Source organism: Streptopelia decaocto, assembly GCF_964273445.1.
Source record: "Streptopelia decaocto genome assembly, chromosome: 4".
In the NCBI taxonomy this organism is placed as follows: domain Eukaryota; kingdom Metazoa; phylum Chordata; class Aves; order Columbiformes; family Columbidae; genus Streptopelia; species Streptopelia decaocto.
The window spans coordinates 14,128,679-14,154,916 of NC_138658.1; the positions used below are offsets into that span (position 1 = coordinate 14,128,679).

The following is a 26,238-nucleotide window of genomic DNA, read 5'->3' on the forward strand; positions in this document are numbered from 1 at the left end:
CATTTTAATGTTCAAGTGAAAAAACATGGCAGATTTGGGAATGAATCCCAAATGCAGTCAACCTGAAAGTCTTGATACAGAAGGATGTGCTTTTAGTGCTAGTTGTCGAGGGTTTTGATTGTGGGGTGACAATAAAACCGTGGCAGATGTATTGTTAACCTCCTCTCCATCCCCTTCCCCCTTCAGCTGCTCCCTCTCCCCCCTTCCCACTAAGGACAGGTGATCGGGAGGAAAAGAAGGACAGAGAGAAGAGAGCTGGAAAAATTAAAAATGTTTTACTAATGCTACTAATAAGAATAGAGAAAATAAAACAAAATATACAAAACCAATCTTGAAAAGTCCCAGCAATGGCAGAGGCAGCACCCAAAGTCCTGGATTGGACTCTGCAGCCAACCGGAGCTGGATTCAGTCTCTCATTAGGCCTCAGTTCGCAGGGACGACTTGCAAGGTCCTCTCCTAGTGTCGGCCATAAGGAAAAAAAGGGACGAGATCCTCATGATCTCCCACTTTTATATGAAGTATTCATGTGACTGGGATGTTATACTCTGTTGGTCAGTTTCTTGGTCACATATTTCTTGGTCACCTGTTTCTCATTGCCCCTCTCACGAGAGGTGCATCAATTAGTTATCAATAACTTCACAATCCATTGCTATGTTTACCAAAACATGTATCTGGTTCTTCAGGAAAATGCAGCTAATATGAAGGCTTTAGCTGACAGGTGAATTCACTAAAAGAGAAACTTGTGTTTAACAAAGCCAGGACACTAGTTTAATCATTCAAATACACAGAAGTCATCTTAAGAAAGATCACCACCTAAACAATCCACCACAGTTTGTAACGAATTTGCAACTTGCATTTATATAATTACAATAGTAAAACTTGGTAGGATATTACAATAGATAAACTGAAATATTTGGATAAGATTTACTGATTATTACTTCATTTTTCTGAACACAAAGCTAAAATATTTACACTCCGGTATTAGAAATAGTTTTCTAAACTGTAATGTAAGCAAAGAACTTAGTGGTGCTTTTTCTGAGTTATGTATCTACAAGAAAATACATAATTGCATTAAAGAATGCTATGCCAATTAAAAAGAACAGTGCAATAAGATTTTCACTTAAGCCAGTTCAGTTTTGCACCATTTGAAAAAATTCCAGTATCGTAATGTTTGCTAAATATTTGCAAAATTACCTGAAATTGCTTAAAAATGGAAATCCGCTAAATAAGCAGAAAGGAAACATCTGTAAGTACTACAACATCTGAACATAAAAATACTAACCAGGAGACAAATGTTGCCAAACGTATACATAATTATTGTATTATACTTCATTAGACCCAAGTCTGATGAATCTCAGTTAAACTTGCAAATACATTTGAGATTCAATCCACTCTTGCACCATTTTTACATGAAGGGAATCCTATTAACTTGAGGTCAGTTAATAAATAAGAATTAACCTTCTGTTGGTGTATGAGAAAGAGAAAATCAAGCACTTGGATTATAGTTTGCCTGGAGATATAAACGCTTATGATTTCAGTGTCTTGAGTGGAATGAATGCAAAAACTCCCAAGTGTAATTTTTACCCCCAGGAATTGTACAACTCAAGCATGCAAAATAAAGCAATACAGTACTTTAGTGCCAAAGTAAGTTCACTCAGAATTTCTGAAAAACTACAGTTTGCCAACTCAATGTCTGCTGCATACAACCAGGCAGTATTGAGGGATAAACATGGGAAGGTAAATGGCCAGCTTCCTGTACAAATACTTCATCTTAAATATTCAGCTGAAATCTCCTTACAGCCTTAATTCAAAACTGAATCTATTACTCTTTTGCCTCACACTTACATGGGGCTTTTGCATTTGTGCAATAGTTGGCATCATCGAAAGAGTTAAAGTCAGAACTGATCCTCAGTGAGCATCAACATGTCTTAGGGAAGTCCAAAATGGTAGGACTTAAATGCTTTTTCTGCTCCATACCATTGTCAGAGCAGCTCAGTCTCTTCTATGTAATTTAGCTTTGGGTTCATTCATCTATCTACCAGTGTAGACTTTTCCTCGAGCAGCACAAAATCCACCTGAGGTCCCAAACACCTTGTATATGATGCACAAAGGAAGTTCCATTCCACATTACATTTACTGAGCCATACAGATAGTCCCCAGCTCAAAGTCTTACACATTAAATAGCTCTTTGGGAAGAAAACTTGGGATCAGCTGCAAATCACTTAGCTTTGGCCTGTGATGTTCATGTATTTCTCAGATCAGTTAGTAATTCCTCTGAGTTGCAGGTCTTCCACTAAATCACTGCTGTATATACATCAGCAAGAAGAGAGACTAGCCAAGAGGGATTAAAAGGACAAATTCAGATCTCAGCCTTGTTAATCCAAATATTTTCCCTCGTCCCTTGGTATTTGCTGCTGCTCCTTCTATCCCACCACGCCTACCAGCCATGGAGAATGTGGTTCCTAGACTACAGCAGACCTCCAAGGTTCTGGAGAGACCAGTTCACCTCAAGAATAAAATTAAAGTCACTCAGTTTGTAACTATGCAGCACACTTCCAAGAAGAAATTCATACTCACATAACTGACCACCTCACAGGCACACAATGTCCGGCAATTTCCAAGATGTTGCTCCCAGGAGATTCAGTCAGATGATTACCCACCACTGCTATCAGTGCTTGGGGAAACAAACAAACAAACAGACCAACAAAATCACTAAAAAGCCCCCGTGAATTGTCCAGCCAGAAAAACCACATGCAGAAAAACACTACATACACTTACCAGTAGTTATTTAGACAGAAGAATGGAAAGCGCATAGCACCAGCTGCATGTAGTTGACCCTGGAAATTGGAGAAAAGAGAAAAATACCTTAAAAATATCATGTGAATCATGAAAACAAGTTTTGAGGAAATTTCCTGCAGCAATTTTGGCAGCACAGCACTGAGAGAAAATGTGTTTCCCTCTGTTTACAGTAATTTTGCTGAGTAAGGACTAGAAGTAAGCACTTACAGGCAGGAAAACACACTAAAGGCAATAATACGCTGTGACCTTTTCAAAGTTCTAAGGGAGTATAGTTACTCAAAGACAAAGCAGAAAGGTCCAAGCATCTAAGTAGCTTTATATATATATATTCCTAATATCTCCTTAGAGCTAGGCAACAAACTTTCTTGAAGAAAGGATGCAATGTAGCATAAAATTGCAGGAACATAATTATGATTCCACCAAACAGATTGTGCACGCACACATGCCTCTAGGATTTTTTTCTGTTGATGTTTTTATGTGCAAGATACGGTCCAAAATAATCAGGAGAGAATATTTAAAAGAGACAGAAAGGAAGCAGGGAAGAATAAAAATTTTACATTATCTAATAATGTCAATAAACAATTGATTCATGTTGAAATACATTTGGCAACATTTTAGCTACAGTTATGTAGAAAGGAGATTAGCATATCAACAGAAAAGATGTTAAAATATGTTATCAACCATTTCAGAAACAAGTTGCTACTTTCTTACAATGGATATTTACATTGACTATCAGACCTCTGTATTCCTTATTAAAAAATGTCTTGCTCAATTGAAATGTTTTCTTTTTACTAAGAAAAATCATAATAAACTGTAAATTGCTTTATATTAGTTTCATCAGTGTAAAATAAGAATAAATGTTTAATTCTCCACCGAGTGATGCTTACAATCAACTACAGCTTTTTCCTGACCGCAGTTCTAGTATCTTGTAGAAAAAGGCTATTACTACAAATTTCAGTGATTTCAAATTTCAAATGATTTCCCGTTCTTATTCTAACTGTCACTGAGAGGATCATTTTCAAAATGCTTATGTTCACTTCCTTAATTTAGTCATTTAGCCCACTGGGTAAATTCATTACTTCTCCAGTTACACAATGTGGGTGCATAATTGTTATGCAAGTTATATTTGACTTTTTCAGAACATCCTATATGTCCTTTATTCAGATGACATTTTCAAAGAAAACATGGGAACACAGTTATTTGAGCTTTCTTTTCCTTTATCACCTTCCAAATTCTACAGCTTTCATTTCTGTTCTTTGTGCTTTCTTTGAAAACAGTAAGATGAATCAACATGTCATATGTCTGTAGACACCTGACCTGTGTAGACAGAACGAAGCCACCAAGTTTTGCTATACTCAATTCACCATTACTTGAACACAGAAAGCTGTTGGCTGGTGAGAGGAAACCACTGTCTGACTGCTTTTTGTGCTTTGGTGTCCAAGAAGGAAATAAATGTTCCTTTTACAGCCTTATAAGCCACTAAGCACATAAGCCTTGATGAATGTGCATATATATATATATATATATGAATGTATATGTATATATGCTCAGTGGTTCATGTTTTTGGAATGGATTGAGAAGGCCACTGATGCTGTCATGCCAGACACCTAAATTGGAAATAGTATCTCCTTTAGCTATCTCAATCCACAGGTCTTTCATTACAAAAAAAAGATTTCTCATTTTGTTCAGAAAACTCATGTTCGGTCCTCTGGAAATGATTTCCCATGCTTCAGAATTGTTTACAGTAAATAATGTGCTGGATTAACAGAAAAACCATGTCAAGTTTTAGCTTGAGTCTTTAAGCTTGAGAAATTACAAAAAGTTTCAGCTAACGTTTTTTTTTCTTCATTGCTATTTAAGAACAATGGAGAGAAATCAAGTCTCCAGGAAAGACATGATGGGTAATTTAATCTTGTCACATGAAGAATCTTCCCCAAAAGACTCTAGTTAAGAATCAGCAGATCACTTTATCAGCTATACAGGAGACACAAGATCTCAGGTTTTTTTACTTCAGGTCTAATTCAGCAAGGGAAGTTTCCTATCCTCCTAATTTCAAGTACCCTTGCATATGATTTTCAGTACTATTAGTAGTATTGTTTCAATAATATGTTGACAGAGACTCTTTTCTGACATCACCATATAATACACACATATGATGCTGAATGAAATATTTTTCTCAATATCAACAACCCTTCCTCCCAAAAAGCTTTTATACCTTGCCCAACAACAACATGAAGCCTCTCATGAAGAATACTTTGATGGGTCCCCTGTGTCTAGAGTTTATTGAGCACAATTTAGCCAACCGAGCAGTAAGTATTCATGAAAACAATATCTTTACAGCATGTGTAACTGTAATTACAATTATCCTCAGTTACCAATTTTTTCCAATTTAGTAGGATCAGTTGCTTTTGGAATCTAGATAGATAAGCAGCACTTTGCACGGCTGAGTTTTTAAGTTATTGAAGTTGAGCAAGTTTGCCACAGATTCATCACCAGGTCAATGAGCAAATACACTAGAGATAGTATAAAATATGTGCTAACCCAATTAAAAAACCAAACAAACAAACAAACCGAAACCAAACAAACCAAAAACCAACCAACCAACCAAAACCCTAACTATGTACCAACTTCATCTGGATCTATTATGAATTTCAATATTCAACCATTTTAGAAATTTCAAATATCGAATTACTGAATTTGTCAACATTATCCAGACTACTCTATTAAACTTGCATTCCACACAATAAAATTGAAGCACCATTTGTGAAATTTCAAAATAAAGTCTAATATGTTATCAAAAGCTAATAAGTAGTAAAGGTGATCTTCTTTCCATCATTGTAAATGAAATACAGTCTGTATTTTTCTTTATTTAATTTTATATTATTTTGCGTGTATGTATATTCTGTGTTTTTCTTCTTTTTGCTGCTACTACTTTATGTTATCAACAATCTAGTATTAAGTTAGTATCTGCTCTACAAAAGGTAAATATTATTTCATTTGATATAGAATTCAAAATCTGTTGCTTATTTAAAGGCTCACTCATTACTGAGGGCTTATTTGTCTTAGCTTTACTTCTTGGATTTTTTGAATCTTAAGATGACATGAAACATTATAAAACATTAAATATTTCTCAAATTCTCCTTAAGGCACTGGCAGGTCTTTAACTTACGACCTCAGACTTCTCCAATGAGTTTCTTAGACAGTTTTCCTTCTCTTGCTCTTCTTCTTTTTTTTTTTTTTTTTTATTGCCTTTTTAAAATTTTGGGAAAATGAGTGGCATGCACTTACAATGAACTCATACATTGTACATTGGAGCACATTTATTATATCTAAATTTTTATTCCATGCAAAAGCCAACTGCTCATTACAATATGGTACAGGAATCTAGTAACTTCCTAATGACAAATCTGAGTGAAGATAAAAACGCTTTAATAAAGCAGTGGCATAAATAATGAATTTAAAAAGACTTTGAGCATATTTTTTTGCAACGAGTTGTGTGATACTTGTGCAGCCTTCATATAGTCTCAATTCTTTGTCATGCGCTTGTGTTTTTTCATGTCACAGTAAATGGCAAGGATGCCCAGTAGCAGACGATGTTTTTCTGTCTTTTGTTCAATCTGTTTTTGTAGTGAGAATGTTCTGTATAAAGCAAACTGTCTTCTAACCCTAAATACAATTCTAGTTTAGGAGGCTGGAAGCTGGAAGAACATGCCCATGAGTCATTTGAGAGGAGTAGGAAATGAGACACATGCTGCAACTACATACAACATTATCTTTTCATTATCTGTACCTATTAGTCTTAATACATCACAATCACTTGCTAATGGCATAGAAACAGAACTGAATAAACAACAACAACAAAAAACCCAACCAAACATAAGCATCAGATTTGGGTTAAACCGATGTGTCTGAAAAGGGATGCAGCTTTCTCCAATTTGCACACCCAAGCAATACACTGGAGTTTTCATCTTCATACACCCACTATGACCAGGTTCATGCATCTGCCTCTGACAGGTTCTTGACACTTTCAAAGAGTACAGATCTGCACAGAGGACTTTGTGCCAGGATGCTACTATTATTCTGCTTTAGTCTAAGATGAAGTTTTGAAAAAAAGTGAGCGATCAATACTTCCCCCAAAGGGCCCTGGGGATTGCGTTACAGCTGAAGTAACCACGAGATAGGGCAGGAGGGTTCTGTGTGTGACAGCAACAAACCAACAACTAAGTTATGATAATAACTTCCTTCTGTATTTTTGTGTGCAATGAGCTTCTCTAGTATGCTAACAAATTCAGAAAGAATGTAAGTGCCCAGCTGGGATTTGGGGGCTAAGACCAATACGGAAATCACAAAATACTTGCTCAGCTGCTGCGTCTGACTTTCCTAGCACCTATTTTCTGAATGTAAACTTCACCAGGTACTTTTGGGACCTGGAGTTACATCTGGGCACATTGCCTGTTTAAGCTTTGATCTCCTTGATCATGCTTAAATTCAGTCCAGCAAAATAACTTTCATGGTTAATTCCCCTTCAGGGTCTGATGCAGAGGGCTTTTGCAGAAGATGATCTTTGCAGTCCAAAAGAACGGTGACCCACTTCTTTACAAAAAGCTGTACTTTTAAAAAAAATACAGAGAGGGAACAGGCATTAGTTATTCTGTGCATGCATTGTTTACCAAAGCACCTTCTGGAACCTGGAAGATCCAGTTCCTGTTTCCTGAGCAGTTTGGGGGATTTAAAATCTATGTTGCTCATCTTCTTAGGAAGTAATTTTTTTTACATTCATGTGATCAAGATCATCTGTCAGAGAAAAGAGAAAACAAGAGAGAGATGAATTTTTAGTACATTGCCACAAGATGATCACTTAAGAGAGAGCCTGGGTCTGGTTTTTAATAAAGAGTAAGAAACTTTCATCCAGGTGAAGCTAATGGACTATCATTCCCTAGCAAAAAAAAGTGTTTTCCCATAGTGCAACGCACACATAGCACAAAGCTTTAAGAAAGACCAAGCTCTCCTACCATCTACTCAGTGGTTCCAAGAGTCACAACAGGTAATCTTTCACCCGGGATGCTGACTCGAGGGTCTCACTCTTCAGTGCATAACTAACTTTGTTAATTATGTCCAAAAGCTACAATATCTAATGAAGAGTTGTCATTTTCAGGGCAGAGAAGAGTACCTAAAATTTTAGCTGTATGATACTAATCCTCCTGATGGCCAAAACCATGACTTTAGAATCCCTGACTTGCTATTATCATGTCCAAACTGGTATACAGATAGGGAAATCTAAAATGTAGTCTGTCCTTACTAATTAGGGCACAATAACAGCAAGTTATGATACATCTTTGCTTTTCCCTGTTGTAGGAACTCAATGCCAAAGAAGTTGGCACAAATCTTTGCCACTTCTGAGCTGTTGTATCTCTGTTCTGAGGTTGTATCTCTATTTGTGTCTGGGCACCCCTATAATTCATTTCCTTGCATTTTGTGCATATTTAGAAGGGAGGGTATGAAACTTTGAGCAGGAATTAGATATTCATTGCAGTAGAGGGCAGTAGTATTCATTCACAAGCCAGACAGAGCTGTGTACAGTACATATAAATACCAGTGCAGTTGTCAGACAATTTAGGCATACAGAGTGATGTCAAGGAAAAAATAGTTCTTTCTTGGAATTTAATTGTATTTTTAATACCTTGAACAGAGAATATAATGAACTCACATCACACTCTTTACAAATAGAGATAGGTAATCATATTGTGTAATCCCAATATTAAAATCATCCTACACGTGTTAAAATTAGTAACCTGTTAGGAAATCAGTCCAAATTTATGAGCAGAGACTGCAACCACTTGTGCTTCATGCAACAATATGTGTAATTAAAAAATCTGCAGTATTGAATTCAGGGCCATCCCCGCCCCATTAAAAATAAAAGTCTCCTCCAAGCCAGTGGAAACTGGCAACCTACACTGAGTAGCAACAGCTTACAGAAATATATCTCCATTTGTAATCATTTCAGTGTATGGATGATGACATTTGGAAACATCTGGATCTGATGATGTCCACAGGAGATTCCAAAATGGTAGTGTCTAAATGTGATGATACAATAAATACAAGATGTTTTATTTTAGATTGAAATAGTGGAATAAAGACAAGGGCAGATTTAGATAAAACATTCAAGCATGGGACTTCAGGTGGCAGCATGTATGCCACCTAACTCTTGAAAACACCCCCAGCAACAGCCACCTTTGGTGATCTCAAAGCAGCCCCTGCAGCTGCTCTCCAGCCAAAATTCTTAACAGGCTTGTGCTCACCAAACTATGTGGCTGTAATTCAAACCATTCACTGCTCAACATAATTAAGAACCAATCTCTGAGTCCAGAACAATAGTCTGCTCAAGCACTAGCACATGGGAGCAAAATGAGACTTTATGTCTTGGCTCATGTTCGCTTTCATCATTTTTTTCTCTTCCAAACAAAATCTTAGCTTCCCCTCTCTTCCCCATAGCACATCCGTGGGCAGTTTTCATGTTACCTTAGACTCCTTCAGACTTTCTTCACCACAGAAATGGAGCCACAAAATTAGTCTAAATGTATTGTTGTGCACAAGTGGTAAAGCAATAAATTTAGGATCTCTGAATTAGAGATTGCTCACTTGGACATCTAATGGTGAAGCACTGAAAACTGACAGGGCACTGTTATTTCTGGTCCACTCCAGCTACTTTTGGTGTGGAACAAGAGGGGAAATGGTGGGCTTTATACAAACTTTGCTGTTGCTTAAACCCCTGATGACTCAAGAACTACTTTATGCCTCAGCCTGACCAAGGACAGCCTCAGGGATGTCTCTGAGAGCCAAGAACAGCTAGTATGGAGTGGCCCTGGGTAATTTCTGGTTTCCCACTACATTCCCTGCTCCACCATGCAAAAGCTGAGATAACCGAGAGAAATAAAACCAGTTTTATGACACAGTTTTCCTGTGTCAGGCAAATATTCCTGCTAGACTGGGCGGGCACTGCAGGGCTCTTCAGCCAGGAGGTTTCCAGCAGCCAAGGAAGGCTTGGTCTCCATCAGGAGTGGGTCTTCCTCATGCCTGAGTGTGCGACACCACATCTGCACCAAGTTTTCTGTCATGGGTCATGTATTGCGGCTGCTAATGAATCATACCTTCAACAGAGGTCGAAGGTCTACACAAAGAAATATAGCAATGCAGAAAACAATTAACATGGATAAAAGCATAAGACCTTCTGTGCCACAAGCAGAAAGGAGAGCCATCCTGTAGTAGAAAACAAGGAGAAACAAGCTCCTCTTCCTACTAACATTGGGCTTTTTAAAAAGGGCTTTCCCCACTTTAGGCTCCAGATAAAGACATAAATGCAGGAAAAATTTCTTGTTTTGCAAAGCAAGTCCTGCAAAGGAGGCCAGGGAAGAAACATAAAATGTATTTTGGAGATCTGAAATCAAAACCATGTGGAGACTTGTGGAAAAATACAGCAGACAGGGGTTAACAAAGAGGAAATCTCAGCAAGGTTCATGTCATACTTTTTCGCTATTTATTCCTTGCAAATGAAACAGTTTCCTTCCCCATGGAAAGGCCACCACTAGTCTCCACAGGTCTGGAATTCCTACAAATGAGAGGGATCAGCTGAAGATCTAAACAGTCAGCGAGGGGGCCCTCACTGCTAAGGATGGCTCCAGTTTCCCAATAAATGTAAGGGGTATGCAGATCAGCTGGAGGAATAGGAACAATGGGACTGTCTCCTTAAAGGTGATTACCCAGCTTCATGATGGCAAAAATGTCTGAGGTTTTGGGGACAGAAGGGAGAATTTTGCTCTGCTGTTGACTGCCTTGGTCTCTGGCACCTTTGCCCTGTAAGGACTGTGGGACATTAAAACCCCTCCAAGCTCAGTGAAAGAAGGATAACACTGCCAAGTGGTTTATCCTGGTGCATTTTTTGAGTGAGAAGGGAAGAATTACCAGAGGAGCTCCTCAGCATGCTACAGCTAGGCATGCTATTGGGCTGCAATTTGGAAATGACAAAAGATTGTTCTTGCACCTCAAAACCCTTTACCCTCACCATGGGGCACAGCTCATATTAGCTTTCTTTCTTACTACAGCTAATTAAATTAGCATTATTGAAACACAAATGTAGGACAGGTAGGTTAAGTTTCAGCAGGGCCTGTCTAGCTCCTAATTATCTCTTACTATCACTAAATTGGAGGCTTCTCTGATTGTCCTTGTAAGATATACCCACTGAAGTTCAGCAGCACCCATACCTGATTACTTGGCTATTCAATAAGATATGTGCACAATTTATGGCACAGAAGGAGTTAGAACCATTCACTTACCAGTTTGTGCTCATTTCTACTTGGGAAGCAAGGATTTGCTGCCAGGAGCATTTTTACGAGCTTCAATGCTGTTGTTATTTCATCAAAAGTGTCCCTAGATTTCCCAGCTGCTCTGTGCTGTATAATGGGACACACACGTGGCTCACTTCTGCACGTGGCCTGATGCTTCTCCATATGGCTGAGCATGTGAAAGGAAGGAGAAAGTCACCACTGTTAGCCTTACTCTCGTTTTCCTATTGCCACCAGAACTACTTCTCCGTAGAGTTAAGATTTGTCTGCTGAAGATATCCATACTACTTGCTTGCCACAGTAAAGAACAGCATTTCAAAGTCCAGCCATCAGGCCATGTTTTCTTTGTTTTGGACCCTGAAATCCATGGGTGCTATTTGCCCAAATGCTTCTGTGCATTTAAGCCAGAGGAACTCCCTTCAAATGCTTTTTAGGTCTTAGAGCACAGATTTCTTTGCTCACAGGTCTCCTTTTGCCTTCAGAATACGTGCCTTACAGAAATACATCATTCTTCCCCTTCTTTTCTTCAGAATCTTAAACATCTTATATTTGCACCAAATTCTACATTGTTATATATGTTCTTGCACAGATGGTCTGAGTGACAAAGCTAGCATATGACATCAGAGTTTATCCTACAACAATTTGTCTTTCTGCATTAACCATGTGATAAACCATGGAAGAAAGAGGGGCCTCCTTTCCAGTTCTCTTATCTATGGACTGTTGTAAATATTATCAGGAAACTGGTGACCCACTTCCTTCAGTTTCCCATGATAACTTTATCAGATTTGTTTAAACAAACTTGCGTCCCAGTCCTCTAACACACTAACCTATTTGTTGTGAAATCACTGCAGCTGTTGGTAAATCATACGTTTTACAAGAAGACCTCTATCAAATGTTTAAGGTCAGATTTGGCTCTGTGTCTCTGTCAGATTGAACAATGATCAGATTGCCATGCTAATGAATAAGAGCAAAGTTCAGAATAGGAATGAAGGTCTTGTGTGTGGATGTGTAACAGGAGGGAAAAGAGAGAGAGAAATAACAACATGAGTTTCACTAAAACACACCTAGGTCTGACCAGACTGGGGTTATGCTTGTTTTTATCAACATACAAAGAAGTGGTCTCTTGTATTTTCTTTACTTATATATAGAGCCAGGCCTCTTGAGGTAGCTTGCTTTATGTTTCTGCATTTTGATCAAAATCAAGCTATTTAAATTAGTATACATAATACTGCTTAAGTGCTTCAGGTGAACACACTGGCTTAAGTATATTTCAAATGTTCACTGTTTCAGTTTTCCACTGCAGATCTCAAAACTTTAAAGAGTTGTGAATCTAAATGGTATGTCTCCTGGTCTTCAGCAAATAGGTCCTCTACTGCATTAAATACTTTCCATGTTTGAGAACCCTCTTTGCTCCAAACCCTGCTCTCTGGGCCTCCCTAAATGCTCTTGGCTCTTTACTGAAAAAGGAATGAGAAACACTGTAGACTGCAGAAAGGCACGTTGCCTTCCTCAGGCTGCGAGCACTCAAACGCTGCTCCCCGTTGTGTCATGCTTGCCCTAGGAAGCTAGTTTTTTGGGTGGGAGGGCACCATGCACGCAATACTGGCCAGAAGCTCTGACAAAATTATCAGTTCCAAGCTTTTAAACCGCACTCTTATTTCTGAGTTATCTAAAACCAGGAGTATGCTGTGAGGAGTATGGAAAAACCTGTTGAACATCTTCACCTAAAGAAAAAAGCTGGCCTCTCTGGGACAGTATCTGTACCCCTAGTGTCGGGAAACACAGGTCAGCCGAGGATGCTGCTGCAGGGCTCTGGGAAGGACCAGCAGCAGCTTTCTGTGCCAGGCAGGGGCTGTACCAAAGGCCTTCAGCCAGGATGGGGAGAGACATCTGTTATCCCTTCCTGCCCCTTGATAAGCCTAGGAGAAGGGATGTTGGCTTTTCTCTTTTACTGGTCCAATGCAATCTCAACATGCTTTTTCTGAGGGAGGGCTAAGTCGCCAAACCTGCCCCTCCTTTTCCTTTTCCTCCCCAGAATCTGGAGGCTATTTTTCCCTTGCTGCTCTTATCAGTTCCCAGGCTCCACCCTGCTGAGATGGAGTGACACTTTCCCAATGCTTGTCTTGGAGAACCCTTTCAATAGGAAAATTCCCTTGCAGCTCCACATGACTCACAGCCTGTGCCTCCTGGTGCTGAGTCCCAGGGTCATTAGGCTAATTCTCCAGTGAGGGGTGATGGAAACGTGCCTTTCCAGAATGCAGCTCCTTTTGCAGCTGGTGCTTTCCCTCCTCTGATACTGATCAGTCCCGCTTAAGTTACCTGTGTGACATTTCCCCAGAGAGAGCAGCCATACTTCTATCCCATCTGATCTGCTTAATGGCATGAAGTATGTTAAAAAAGAAAACTCTGCAAATGTTTGAAAAGCTTATGCTGTGGCATTCTTGACCTAAATTATTTCATTGGAAGTGGATCATGTTAATGAAGCAATAAATGGAAACATAAGAAAATAAGAAATTTGGAAAAAGCAAGCACTGAATATGAATTAGCTGGCAGTCAAGTAAATGTTTTAAGTTTCCTTTATGCTTGCAGGCTGTTTTAATTCCAATTTTGTGCTTTTAGTCACATACTAAAATCCAGGTACCCTGTCAATCTCCTTTTTAATAATCTGCTGGAACATTTTGTAAATAATATATGCTGACTTATTTTTATAAAGTTTTCAAAAGCTATTGCCTGTGTCTCTCTTGGTATTCAGCATGGAAACTGAGAAGAGGGAGGAGTGGTGAAAAGAGTACAGAAAATAAAATTAAAAAAACCCCACAAAATATGCCCTTCCTCTCAAGACAGCAGGCAGAAAGTGGAGAGTCCTTTTTCACTATCTTAACTCAGGAGTTAGGAAGTATTCAGATAGCTGTAATTTTCCAGAGAAATTGCACTTAGACCTTTCCCAGGGTGAGGCAAGCTGTAATCACAGGCTCAGCCTTTCAAGAAACTCAGGGCTGACGGTCAGTAACAGCTTCTTGTATAGATATTTATTTCTGAGGGGGATTTGGCTGGATGGTGCTGTTAGTGGGATGGTGCTGTTTGTGGGATGAGGCTGTTGGTTTGACTCCCACCATCCTCTCACCTGCGCAGCAACGTGGCACCTCCCTCCATGGGATAGAAGGAGCAGGGGCAGACAGACAATGGGAGAAGTCATACCTTGTTTCCCTGAAAATAAGCCCTACCCTGAAAATAAGCCCTAGCATGATTTTTCAGGATTTTTGAGGATGCTCAAAATATAAGCCCTACTCCAAAAATAAACTCTGGTTACCGTTCATTTAAAAAGTCAAGCTAAATAGTGTCCAGGCAGCTATACATGTAAAAAAGTAAGCATCTTTTGGATCAAAAATTGTACAAGACCCTGTATTATTTTGGAGGAAACGGGGTATTCTCTGCTTCTCGCCTAAAACTTCCTATGCAAGTGAACAGGACATCTTGCCCAACACTGATTTAGAATATACATTGCCTGCCAACATTAGTAAGCTACGAAAAATGGACAATGGCTGAAAACTGTAAGGCTTTGATTTGTATTTTATTGGTTGTGTGTGCTGTACACCTGCAGCATAATATAACTTTTTACTGGAGATGGAATGCATCCATATGAATTCCTGCAAACAGAGTAGCATATAACAAAAATATGACTCTCTTGGGCTTTTGCCAAAATAATTGGAAATCTCAATTTATAACAGTTTTAAAACACAGTAACAGCTGGCAGCTACTGTTTGTAGGGGATTAATTTTGGTTATGCTAACAAATAATTACATTTATTTTAAGGTAATAACAAACACTAGTTACAAGCTGAAATCCAATAAGGTAAAACAACTCTGCACTGAAATACCTGTTACTACAGCATCTTGTGAAGAAATCCAACTGCTCCTAAACAGTTGTTCCTAAGCAGACACTATGGCAGGAACTAGCCTGCCTGGAGTTTGGGATTTTTTTCTTGTTTGCAAGTTTTGGAGTTAAATGTCATTACAAATAAGTACAATTGTCTTAGCAGAGCACTATGTATGTTCTGTCAGAGTCTTATATCTAAAATGAAACTTTTAACTCTTGTCTGTTAATGACAATGCCAGAGATTAACATTATGTACTGAAGGAAATCTGCATAAAGAAAATATTGTCCCAAGACCACTGGATACCTACTCCTCTCTAGCTCCAGAAATAAAGAAGTGTCAAAGCATTAAATTAAAAATTAAGAGTATGGGATACAGCATAAACTGCCACCTCAGCATTTTTCAGAGGCAGCTCCTTACCTTTTGCCAGTTTGAACTCTCTGCTGCGTGAGTCATTTGGTCCTGACCCCCTCAAGAGCACTGAGAACATATATGAGGAACTGTGGTAATAAGTGAAACCACTGTCTGGATGTCCAGCATAAAACCCTCAGCAGGCTTATGTCTGGTTTGTCTTTCATCATTTTAGTCAGCATCTTTGGAAGCAGCAGTAAAGCAAGAGCAAAGGCCTCTGAATCAGCCCAGAAAGCTGTCCTTGAAGTGGTCCTCAAGAAAGACTACCAACAAACAGGCCAGCTCTGAGCTTTGTTACTGACAATAGAGTAGGAGAAAATCAACAAGGTCTAATCAGATCACTGTCAAACCTCCTTAAGTCACCAAAAAAGACTCTGCGGCTTTGCATCAGCTGCATAAAACAACATGGGAGATGTCTGAAATAGTACCTAGTTTTCTCCAGAGTCAGTGATTCTGGGATACTACAAGAACAAGAAAACTGTATGGGTGCATTTTACTCCCTTCTGGCCTGAGAGCCCACTGATAGGCCTGACTGATGAGCAAAAAGACAAGTATTCTGAAGTGAACAATATGCATGCATGCTCACCAGTCACAGTGGTCGAGCCCTTTTACCCAGACGGTGAAGTAAACACCCAGCTTTGATCACTTTTACCAATTTCCTCTAGGTTTGCTTTTTCATTTGTACATCTTTCATGTGCAATCCTTTGCTTACATGTAGGCAGAATCACAGAGTGTTAGGGATTGCATGGAAGTGCTTGGGAATGAACACAGTAAATGTAAATTCAGTTTGGTGAAGGGGGTATGGAAAGGATAGAAAAGCCAATTTTTTAACTCATTCAGAAAATACAGTGAGTGTAAACAGCAGGAGAATAAGTAGGTTGAAGTGCAAAAAACTACAAGAGATAGGAAAGATTCATACATGTCCAGTGTAAGTGATCCTGTGCATATTTAGTTGCACATATTTCACTCAAACTACCCTTCTCAAGAGGGTAATATTTCAAAATGTGCCAGCTAATTACAGTTATTATGCTCTGCAAAAAAAACCTCAGTATAATCTGTTTCAATGATTTTGATGTAAAAAAAACCCTAGTATTATCTTTTTCAATGAAGTTTTCAAATTCCTCTAACATAAAAAACAACAGAGGTTTTTAAGCTCACTAGCAGAGCGGAAAAATTATGGCTTGCACTCAGCTTCTTCTTATCCTTGAGAAGTTTGGAGTTAGAGGGAACTTTGGAGCCTGAATGAGGTAAAATATTGGCACGTAGATCACCTGCCTTTTGTTAAGAGGGCTGGACGTGAGCCTGATGAGAAAATGAGGAGAACAGCTCCAGTGTACTAAGAATGGATGGCCGCAAAAGTTGTCAGTCCAAGAAGCAGGAGGGGACTGAATACAAGTGACATGAATTACATCAGCTGAAAGCATGTGGAGGAATGGAAATAAAACACTGCAGCTGCCTGTGCTTCTGATTTAGACTGAGAAATGCGGAGAAGAGGACAAGGACACAGAAGGTACAGCAGTCACCATGGCAGCAAAGCAGGGAGCTGTGAAGTTCTTCTGTGAGGACCAACAGTCCAAGAGCAAAGAGACAAGCACCAGGTTGGGAGCTTCTTGGATGGAGGACAGAAATCCAACGCCAAACCCTATTTCTGCCTCCTGGGTGGATGCATTAACCATTTGCTAGGTTATGCAGCATGGTGTCACTCGGCTCGAGTTCTTAAGAAGGAAAAGTGTACATGCTATAGAGGTTTTTTTAAAGGGGACTTGAATATCGGAAAAGAGTCTCGGGATCCAGTACAGGAAACGTAAGTTCTAGAGAGACATAATGTTAAAAAACTATCACTCTCATTGGCATTTCATTCTATGCATCTGTAGGCAATCTCTTGCTGGCTGTGAAAGGTTTTTTGTGATCCCAGTTTAAATTATCTCCTATGGTGGATTTTATGCACTACTTTAGGACCATAATTAATCACTTTCTTGGACCAAATTCCTGATGTTTCACTAAATATATGCCCTGGAACTTGGAAACAATATCACTAACAACTTTGGGATACTGAGATAAATATTTCATCAACTACATCAAAGATTAGAGACCTTTTCAGAGTATTTGCCTGCCTCTCTAATAAATCAAAATGGACACATTGCATAGGCATGTGTATCTCTGGATCAAAACTGAGTTTTAAAAGTTTGTAAGCACATACTATAACTGTTGAAAGTCACCAAAGAAACTCTACTTCACCTCTTTTGTGATGGAGAAGATATTTTCCACATGAGAAAGTTTAACGAGCCACCATAATGCTGAGTGCAGTTGCTGATGAAGTAGGAAATCTGGGAAATTATTAGGAAACAGATTGCAAGGAAAACTTTCACAAACCTTCACAGAAGACTGAGTGTTCAGCTGAGTGTTGTCTCCCTAAGATTCCACATCACAACATCAAAGCTTTCACCTTTTGTTGCAGTAAATGGGCTACACCTGCCAGACAAAATAAATTCTGAGCAGAAGAGATGATTTGAGGAAATGCATTTTTTGTTGTCATTGATGTTTTAATAAAACCAGTTTTGTCTGCTTTACAAAGACCATGTGTTGAAATGCAGACAATACATCATGATAAGACCCTGAAAGCTATTGTTTATTATCTCTTAGTACTAAAACAAAGTTTTCAATGCTCCTTATGCTGTTTCTGTCTTTTCCTTGTTTGGCTTTGTTTTCTGAGTGCCCTGTCTGAGACTTGCCTTTTAACTTTCATCAGGGAAATAAATCTTGCAGAGTAGAGCTTTCAGAAAACCATTGTAATTGTGAACTCAAAATCTCTAACAAAGCACCTACATGAAATTTTAAGCTGAAAGCATGAAATGAACATACGTTCCTATAATGTCTTATGAACTAGAAGAATCATACAATCACTTAAAAAAAATGGCCTGGCACTGTGGATGTTAGTGAACTGGAAAGAAATAGCGATCTTCTGGTGATGGGTTAACACTGGGCAGAGCTGTATGCCCAAGAGGAGACAAGGAAGCAGAGTAAGGGAAGAACAAGGAGCCTAACTGATGAAAGCAGCAATGAAGACCCTTGGCTCCTTTTCCTTTCTGTCTCTATTTGCATTTACCCCAAGCTAATGTTATTATGGACATATATGAGCAAATTGATCTAGTTGAAGATGTCCCTGCTCATTGCAGAGGGGTTGGACTCTATGACCTTTGAAGGTCTCTTCCAACCCAAACTATTCTATGATTTTATGATTTAATAATTTGTTTTTTTTTAAGAAAAGAAAGATCGGACTATGATCTCAGCTTTAGTCCCCATTCCAGGGCTAAGTGCTGTTGTACTTGATGATTCAGGGACCCTTCTCAAAAAGAGACAGCACATGCATCAGCACCACTGGGATAACTTGTTTGCTTGTGGGGAGTAGTCTTGAGTCACATCACGCAGCATCTTGTATCTGTACTGGTAAACATGTGTGAGCATGGTAGAACTTTCAGCAGCAGCTTTTGTCCCAGATTTGGAGGCAAAAATTACTTTGTAGCATCCCAGGGATGCAATTAACAAAATAATTGCTTTTCTTTTACTTCCATGCTATTGGTTTAATTAGGAAACCACAGAAGTTAATGTAACGAACTGAATATTTGAAAAAGAAAAGTAAAATTAAATCTGGATGTACTTGGTATGAGCACTTGGATGTAAGGTTTAGTTGAGCTGTGAGATATAAGTGTAGAAATGAGGGGTAGGATGGCTTATGTCTGTCAAGTCTTCTATCATAGCTGAAAAGAATGATCTGAACAGTCTGTTGTTAAAATGTCTGAGGCAGATGTTACTTTTACCGCCACAGTCAAAGCAAGGGTCCTCAGTGTTTGACTTTCAAAATCCCCTCTAAGTTCCTTATAGAGACGTAAAATGGTTTGTTTATTAAATCTGTAATTTTGCAAAACTTGTGAGGTCCAGAATGAAATGCCTGATGCTCTGCAATCTCCGGTGGGACATAAATTTCCTTAATCTCTTTAAGAACGTACCTCCTTCAGTCCAACACCAAGTGCTATATTTATATTCTAAGAAGACATTAAAGATCCCCTTTTTTATTTTGTTATCATTTCTGCTATATTCATCTTAAATAGCTACCAATTTAGCCATTTTATTCCTGTGAACACATGCAATCAGTAGTGAAACTCCATGTCACATTCCTTTTTGAATGCCTGAATATATTAATACTTAGTTGCTGCTCTCTTTGTATCAAAAGATTTCAAAGGTGTTTTCAAATCTCACGTACCAAAGACTCACTTTACCTGCCACAAAAGATTGATCATCTCTCAGCACCAGAATGGAGTAAAACTAAACATGGCAGAACAGCTTATGTCAAGATATACTAGAGTAGAGGCTTCCCTGAAATCCATGTTTAATTAGTAGATTTTTGTTTCCTCAGCAGACCAATCAGTCAGTCACATCTTCACATACAAGAAATCAAAAATGGAACAACAGTCCAGCAGCAACATAGGGAAACAGTACAGTTAAGTAGATCTATCTTCTCTATTTAAATTTCTTACTAGTGATATAATAGTGATTAATTAATGTCAAAATCTGAGTGAAAGAATACAGCCGGACTTCAAGTAGGGAAAAGGGCTATGTCTCCGAAAGGGTGTAGGATGAACCTCCTAACATGAAACAAGATTTAAAAGTCATGGAGGAGACTCTGAACCCACTGAAACTGAATAGAGATTTAGCTCTGGAAGTCAATGGTAAGACGTCAGTGAAGCATAATTTAGTTGTAAGTATTTAAAAATACATTTTAAAGTGTGTTAATACCAGATTAAGTTGATTTGCTCCTTTTATGCCATCTCTGTATTTAATTTAGTGCCCTTAATTTGAAACTTTAATAACATAATGGTAAAAACCATGCCTTTTTTATTTGTTGTGTTGCATTCATCCAGTGTTCCATGTCTAATGTTAAACAGGAGTTTAAAGATATGCACAGCAGCCCTGTGAGACCCTGGCTCTCACCCAGGAGTTGCCCCTATCTCTGATACCACAGTAATCATCAGCCAACTCCTTAGAATCACTGCAACTAATTGAGATCGCGACCTACACTCTGAGGAAGGGCCTGAAAGGACCAACAGATGAGAAACACATTACGACAGCATTAGCTAGTCACCATCAATCCACAAACACTGCTGCAATGTCACATGTTGATTGCCCAAAGCTGACACTGAACTGACATAAACCAAATTGCCCATGGGACAAAGCACAGGACAGTCTGCGCCATGACGTGAGGTGAGATGGGAAAGGGGGCACAAAGCAAGGATGAGGAGTCACCTCACCTCGTCAGGGCAGGGCTTGTGTTCTCCAAAAAAAAAGGGAATCAGAAAACTCAGAAAAAATAAAGCAAAGACCAGAACGTGCAAAAAAGAGTGGAAAAAATGGTTAACTTCAAAACTAGGTCAGGTACCTGACCCTGAGACACTGAGTACAACTTTAGCGAAAGACCTGGAGTTTTCTCTGCTATTATTCCTGCAAAAAGGAAACTGTAATGGACCCCTCAGGATCAGAATTTTGTTTTTACATGTCCTTGTAGAATTTGTACATAATACTCTCTTACGCATTTATACAGCAACAAGTAAATTCAGACATAAAAAGAGGAGATACAGTGGCTCTTCAATATCAAGGCTTCCCCAAAAATATTCTTTCACCACTGATGATTTGCCACATCACCTACATGTATAAAAACTAGGAATACCTGTTATGCAGTGCACTGTACATTCCCTGTTTCTTAGAAACCAATGCAGAAAGAAAGCTTTTCCATTGATTCTAGAAAAAAAAAAAAAAAAAAATTACAAAAATTTCTAAGGACAGAAATTCTGTAGTGACCTAAGTAAAAACTATGCTAAATAAGAAGGATCGGTAATTCTGTGTATAAATATTGTGACTTGCATTTAAGTGAGGATAAGAGTAATAAAATATATATTCTTCATTTGGTGCACCAATCAGGAATTAGCACAACCTAAGGTGGCATAACCTACCCTGAACCTTTTAAGGAGTGGGTTCAATTAGTTGAGTCAGTCCCCTGAAATCAGTGGAACTATTACCTCCCATGGGGTCTTGTGGTCTTTGTGAACGTAACAGAAAGTTGACTTTTATACATTACAGGGAAGTCAGAGAATCGAATATATATCCAAACTAATGTGAAATGTCTCTTTGGTAAATACTGTCATTTCATACTCAAGAAAACTCTGAGGTTAGTCTTAAAATGACTTATAACTCCTTTTTATTTTTTTTTTCCACTTGAGCATACCTTTCCTGACTCCTTTCCAGATTATTTTGTCAATCTTCATCACACTTCAAACGTGAGATCTTGTTTCTAGTTTTTTTCAGCTTTTTTTGTTGTTGGTGGTGGTGTTTTTTTTTAATTATGTATTCTTTTCAAACAAAATGCATTATATCTATTGTCTATTTTATTTGGAATAAAATAGTCAGAAATAGTTTGGGGCTGAAGTAAGGTTAGTCACGTCAGACCCATTTAAGTATAGTTTGACTCAAAGACTAGCAGAGATAAGTGAAAAGTTTTGTAAACAACATTAGTGTTTCCAAACCAGCCACCCTGTGATTCCATCGCCCACATGAGAGGTGTGCAGTGAGTTTATCAGCAGCAGACTCCAACAGAAAGCAGAGCTAAAGTCAAAGTCTAGTTTTATAGCAAGAGAACTTAGACTTTCTGCCACACCACCCACCCCTGTGGTGATTTAAAAACAAAAAAACCAAACCAACAAACAAGCAAACACCACCACCACCACATAACTAAAATAAATAAATAAAACAAGGTTAACTCAGCTTTGGTTTCAGCAGGATATCGTGAAGTCCTTTTGGAAGTCTCATCCTGTGCAAGTGCCAGCAGAAGCACAGAAGGGTTTTGCTGCTGGTACCTCTTCAAATTTTATCCCGCACTTCCTCTAGCTCCTCCTGTCTCTGATGTCTGCAGGTCTCCCAGTGCTGCTGCAGGAGACGTTCTCCAGGAGACCAAAGTGGTGGGACAGGGGTGGCAGCACTGAGGTCCTCACTTTCCTTGTTGCTGGGAACCATCCTGAGAGCTCTGATGAGTGGCTAGCACTGAGTTAATGTTCCCTGGCAAAACAAAAGTAGATTCCTGAAAATCTGTTCATAGTAATTAGTAGCATGTTATCTGTTTCTGTCAGCATATCTGAAGAATATCAGCACTTGAGAACACTTGGCAACGTGTTGTTCATCTCTTGCTCTGTACAGTTCTTACTAACATCTGGTCACAAAATGTTGTACATCCACTGGTCAATATTACCTCACTCTTCATAAAACTTATTTGTTTAGGGTGGTATGGAAAGCCCAACTAGCCCCCAACAGTGCCCAATGCCAAATGCTTAAGGAAGAGAATCCAGACCAGTGTGCAGTGACAGTTCCTCAGAAAGCCAGTTTCATTTCCTGTCCTCTGGTTCTTCTACCTGCTACACTCTGTGGAGAGTGATGTCACTGCTGAAGGCAATACACAATCCGTAATGGTGACCTCCAAACATTCAGAGAGACAGGGGCGTAACACCAGCAATTATTTGAAACACACAGTAGTGCTCAATATTACCATGTGCTCAGACACATTGCAGTGTTTGTCCTCCCTAGCTGGCAGAATTTCAGCAGAAGAATATCCCATTAAACCAAAGGAACCCCTGAAATTCTGTCTTTCTATGTACTTCTCACCGAAGCATTTGAAAACTGAAAGGAGACCTGGAGTTTTGAAAAAGAACGTGACTTCACAGTAGTTGTGATCTCTTTTGACAGACTATAAGCAAAACATATTTTAATAATCTTTATGTTCAGCTCTAACTACAACAATTTTAGATCTCATTCCAAATAAATTTTACTTTTCTAGATGTTAAAAAATTTCTACTAGGTTCGGCAAACAGAGGAGAACATCACAGAGGAACCTACTGTTGACGGAATCACAGCAATTTTTATAGCCGAGCTTACATTTACAAGCAGGAGTATCACTGGGGTCACAGCCCTGCTTCATGTCATGTGGCAACTGAACTAAGTTGAACACACACAGTCAGACATTTAGGTGGCCAGCTGGCACGAGAGGTAAGCACTGCAATATCATTTTGCCCACCCACGTAGACAGTGTTTTAAAACCAGCAAATAGAAATACAACAGTAGTTTTATAGAAAGGCCAGACCATAAATAATTAATCCACTGGATAAATACGTTTACATCAGACAGAAATGCAGAACTCACAAGCCAAACTTTACCTTGTATAAATTTTTTTGGAGCATGTGTTGTTGCCAAATGTCATTAATACAAAAAAATACAACTCTGAAATTACTTGAACTTTTTGTTGCTTCATGTAACCAGATGCAGCCTTTCTCAGGAGACATGCTATATTTCAATATACAACTATCTTTGCACCATGGAAACAACTATGGTATTTGTCACATAGACAGTTTCTCTCATGAAGCAAGTCATTCTGCAGTTTTCTTGTTAATGTGATGACGATAATGATCACGTTAGCAAATATGGAAGCTGCATGCGTTAGAAAATTCACTTTTGTAACTGTATTTGAACATTTAAGGGAACTACAGGAAAATATTAGGAAGTGTGCTCTTCTCTCTTTCATTCCCAAGAATTTATCTGTGTAACTGAAGAAAGTCATGTAAGTCTTCATTATTAAATGAAAAATAATTTTACTTTTACACTTTAAAAGTAACACACATTTATTATTTGCGTTAATCTAACTGGAGCTAGACAAGCACCCTTAACAATATCAGAGCTCTAAGTAAAAAACATCTTATAAAACTTACATTGTAAGTGGGTTTTGCCACGTAATTATAAAAATTAGGCTGCAGTTTAATATTATTGAGGACAATTATGGAAGTTCTAATTCTTTAAAAATACCATTCAATAATACACTCACTTTTTTCAAGGAGATAACATTAATTTCAATAATTTGACCTTTATATTGAATGCAAACATTTCCCTTTCCTACACAACTTCTATGTTTCATTGCAAAGGTAGATACGTTTCACTACGTTGACAACAAAGGTAAGGAAGGGGCCAAGAAAAACTGATCTTTCTCCTATACTGAACTATTCCAAGGTGAACTAGCAAGAAGTTTAACTAAATTGTTTCCCATAAGCTGGAGGGAGGTAATAAAAGCTAAAATACCATTGCTCTTCTAATCCCTCTCCAAGGAAGTTACATGGTTCACAAATCAAGTTACTGGGGCAGCATGGATCCCAGGAGGAGACAGGCAAAGAAACAAACTGGAATTAGAGATTCAAATATCAACACCTACCGATAAAACCAGTTTGTTCTTTATCTATGTGCTTTGAGATTAATATATTAAAAATATGGTTCACTGTATAGAATTTCCTAAGCAACTCCCATATGAGTTTCTGTAATTTTTTTCTTAGCTATTTTCCTACAAGTTGTAAAAGAGCAAAACCATCCAAAAACCCAATAACAAAACTTTATTGGGCTGCCCTTATTATGTAGCTTTATGGACAAAAGTAAACATTTATTAAAGTAGTGCACAACTAGCCTTTATTTGCAGAAAGATAGCATCAAAGCTAAGAATTTATTAGTGATTGAAGAAAAGACTGGACAGTTATAAGACAGCAAGAAAAGTCAGCATCATATTTAATGGGAAAAACATATTTTGCTAGATCTATAAAAGAAAACTGTAAGTCTCAGAACATGATCTGACCTGTACCAACTCAGGGAATTAGGAAAATCTTAGTCTCACATGAGAGTTAACATAGAGTTTTACAGAATACTTTTTTCACATTGACACAAGACAAAGAGCAGTGTTGACCCCCGCCAGATCGATGCTCCAGGTACCATGCAGCTGATCCAAGTATAAAATGAGGTCTGCATTTTGTGCATGCTGGAGAAAGCAGGCTCACCGAGCCTGCAGCTCAGTGGTTTCTGCAGCTGCTCAGTAAATCCTGCTCATCAGATTTGCTGCATATTTCTTACCCAGAGCCACCCGGGATTTTAAAATAACTCTGCACCAAGAACTGAAGTTTGACTCTCCCAGTTCCCAGGTTTGGCCAGGAAGACTGCCAGTTACTTGTAATTTTGATTAGAAAATAACAGAGCTAACAAGAGGCGAGTCACACAGGGTACTTCCGCATACCTGTTTTTGAGAGAGGACAGATTTTCAGGTTCTGTTTGAGGTTTAAGGCACGATTTCACATCAGTTCTTATTTCATCTTTTCTTAGTTTTCACCTGGTTTTACTAGAATTCCTAAAGTTTTACTTCATACGTTTGCTCACTCACACTTTATCTCTTTCAAATCGCAGGTACAGTTTCATTCTTGGCACACCGCACACAGCTACCGAAGCATGTTAGCAATTAGGGAAGTCCATGATTTGGCTGGAAGAAATAAGAGTTGCAGATCTTTGCATCAGATGAAACTGGATCGCTATTGTAGCTGACACTTGGCTCCCCAGAAACATTTTCCCACTGGGTATTTTGTCATACTGCATTGCTAAGAAAGAAAATCTTTTACAGAAGCACGAGACTCTCATCGATTGCAGTCACCCATCCTTTATGAAAAATCACCGCTGACTTCAAAAAGGGCTTTGAAGTGAAAGGACGCATAGACCAATAACAATCAGATAATAGCTTTCACTTTCCTTTCCTGAGCTCCCTCCTGGGACTTTTCCCTCAACTTATTCCTCTGTCTCTCACTCTGCTCCTCACTGAGGCCTCAGATTTTGACCACTGAGCCCTTCTCTGCATTTTATGCCACACATAAAAACCCCATGGTTCCACTTGCTTTGCAGCTAGAGTACGTTTATTTCTCATTA

At 38.7% G+C, this 26,238-nt stretch overlaps 1 long non-coding RNA gene across 1 annotated transcript; it reads right to left on the minus strand.

The window, feature by feature from the left end:
* Window positions 1-454: 454 nt before the first annotated feature.
* On the minus strand, window positions 455-22,022 carry LOC309439056. The gene is made up of 6 exons (XR_014183923.1): window positions 21,125-22,022; window positions 11,130-11,307; window positions 7,488-7,593; window positions 2,779-2,837; window positions 2,578-2,674; window positions 455-727 (listed from the first exon to the last, which is right to left on the minus strand). It is a non-coding gene; the product is annotated as an uncharacterized lncRNA (long non-coding RNA).
* Between the last annotated feature and the right edge of the window lie 4,216 nt (window positions 22,023-26,238).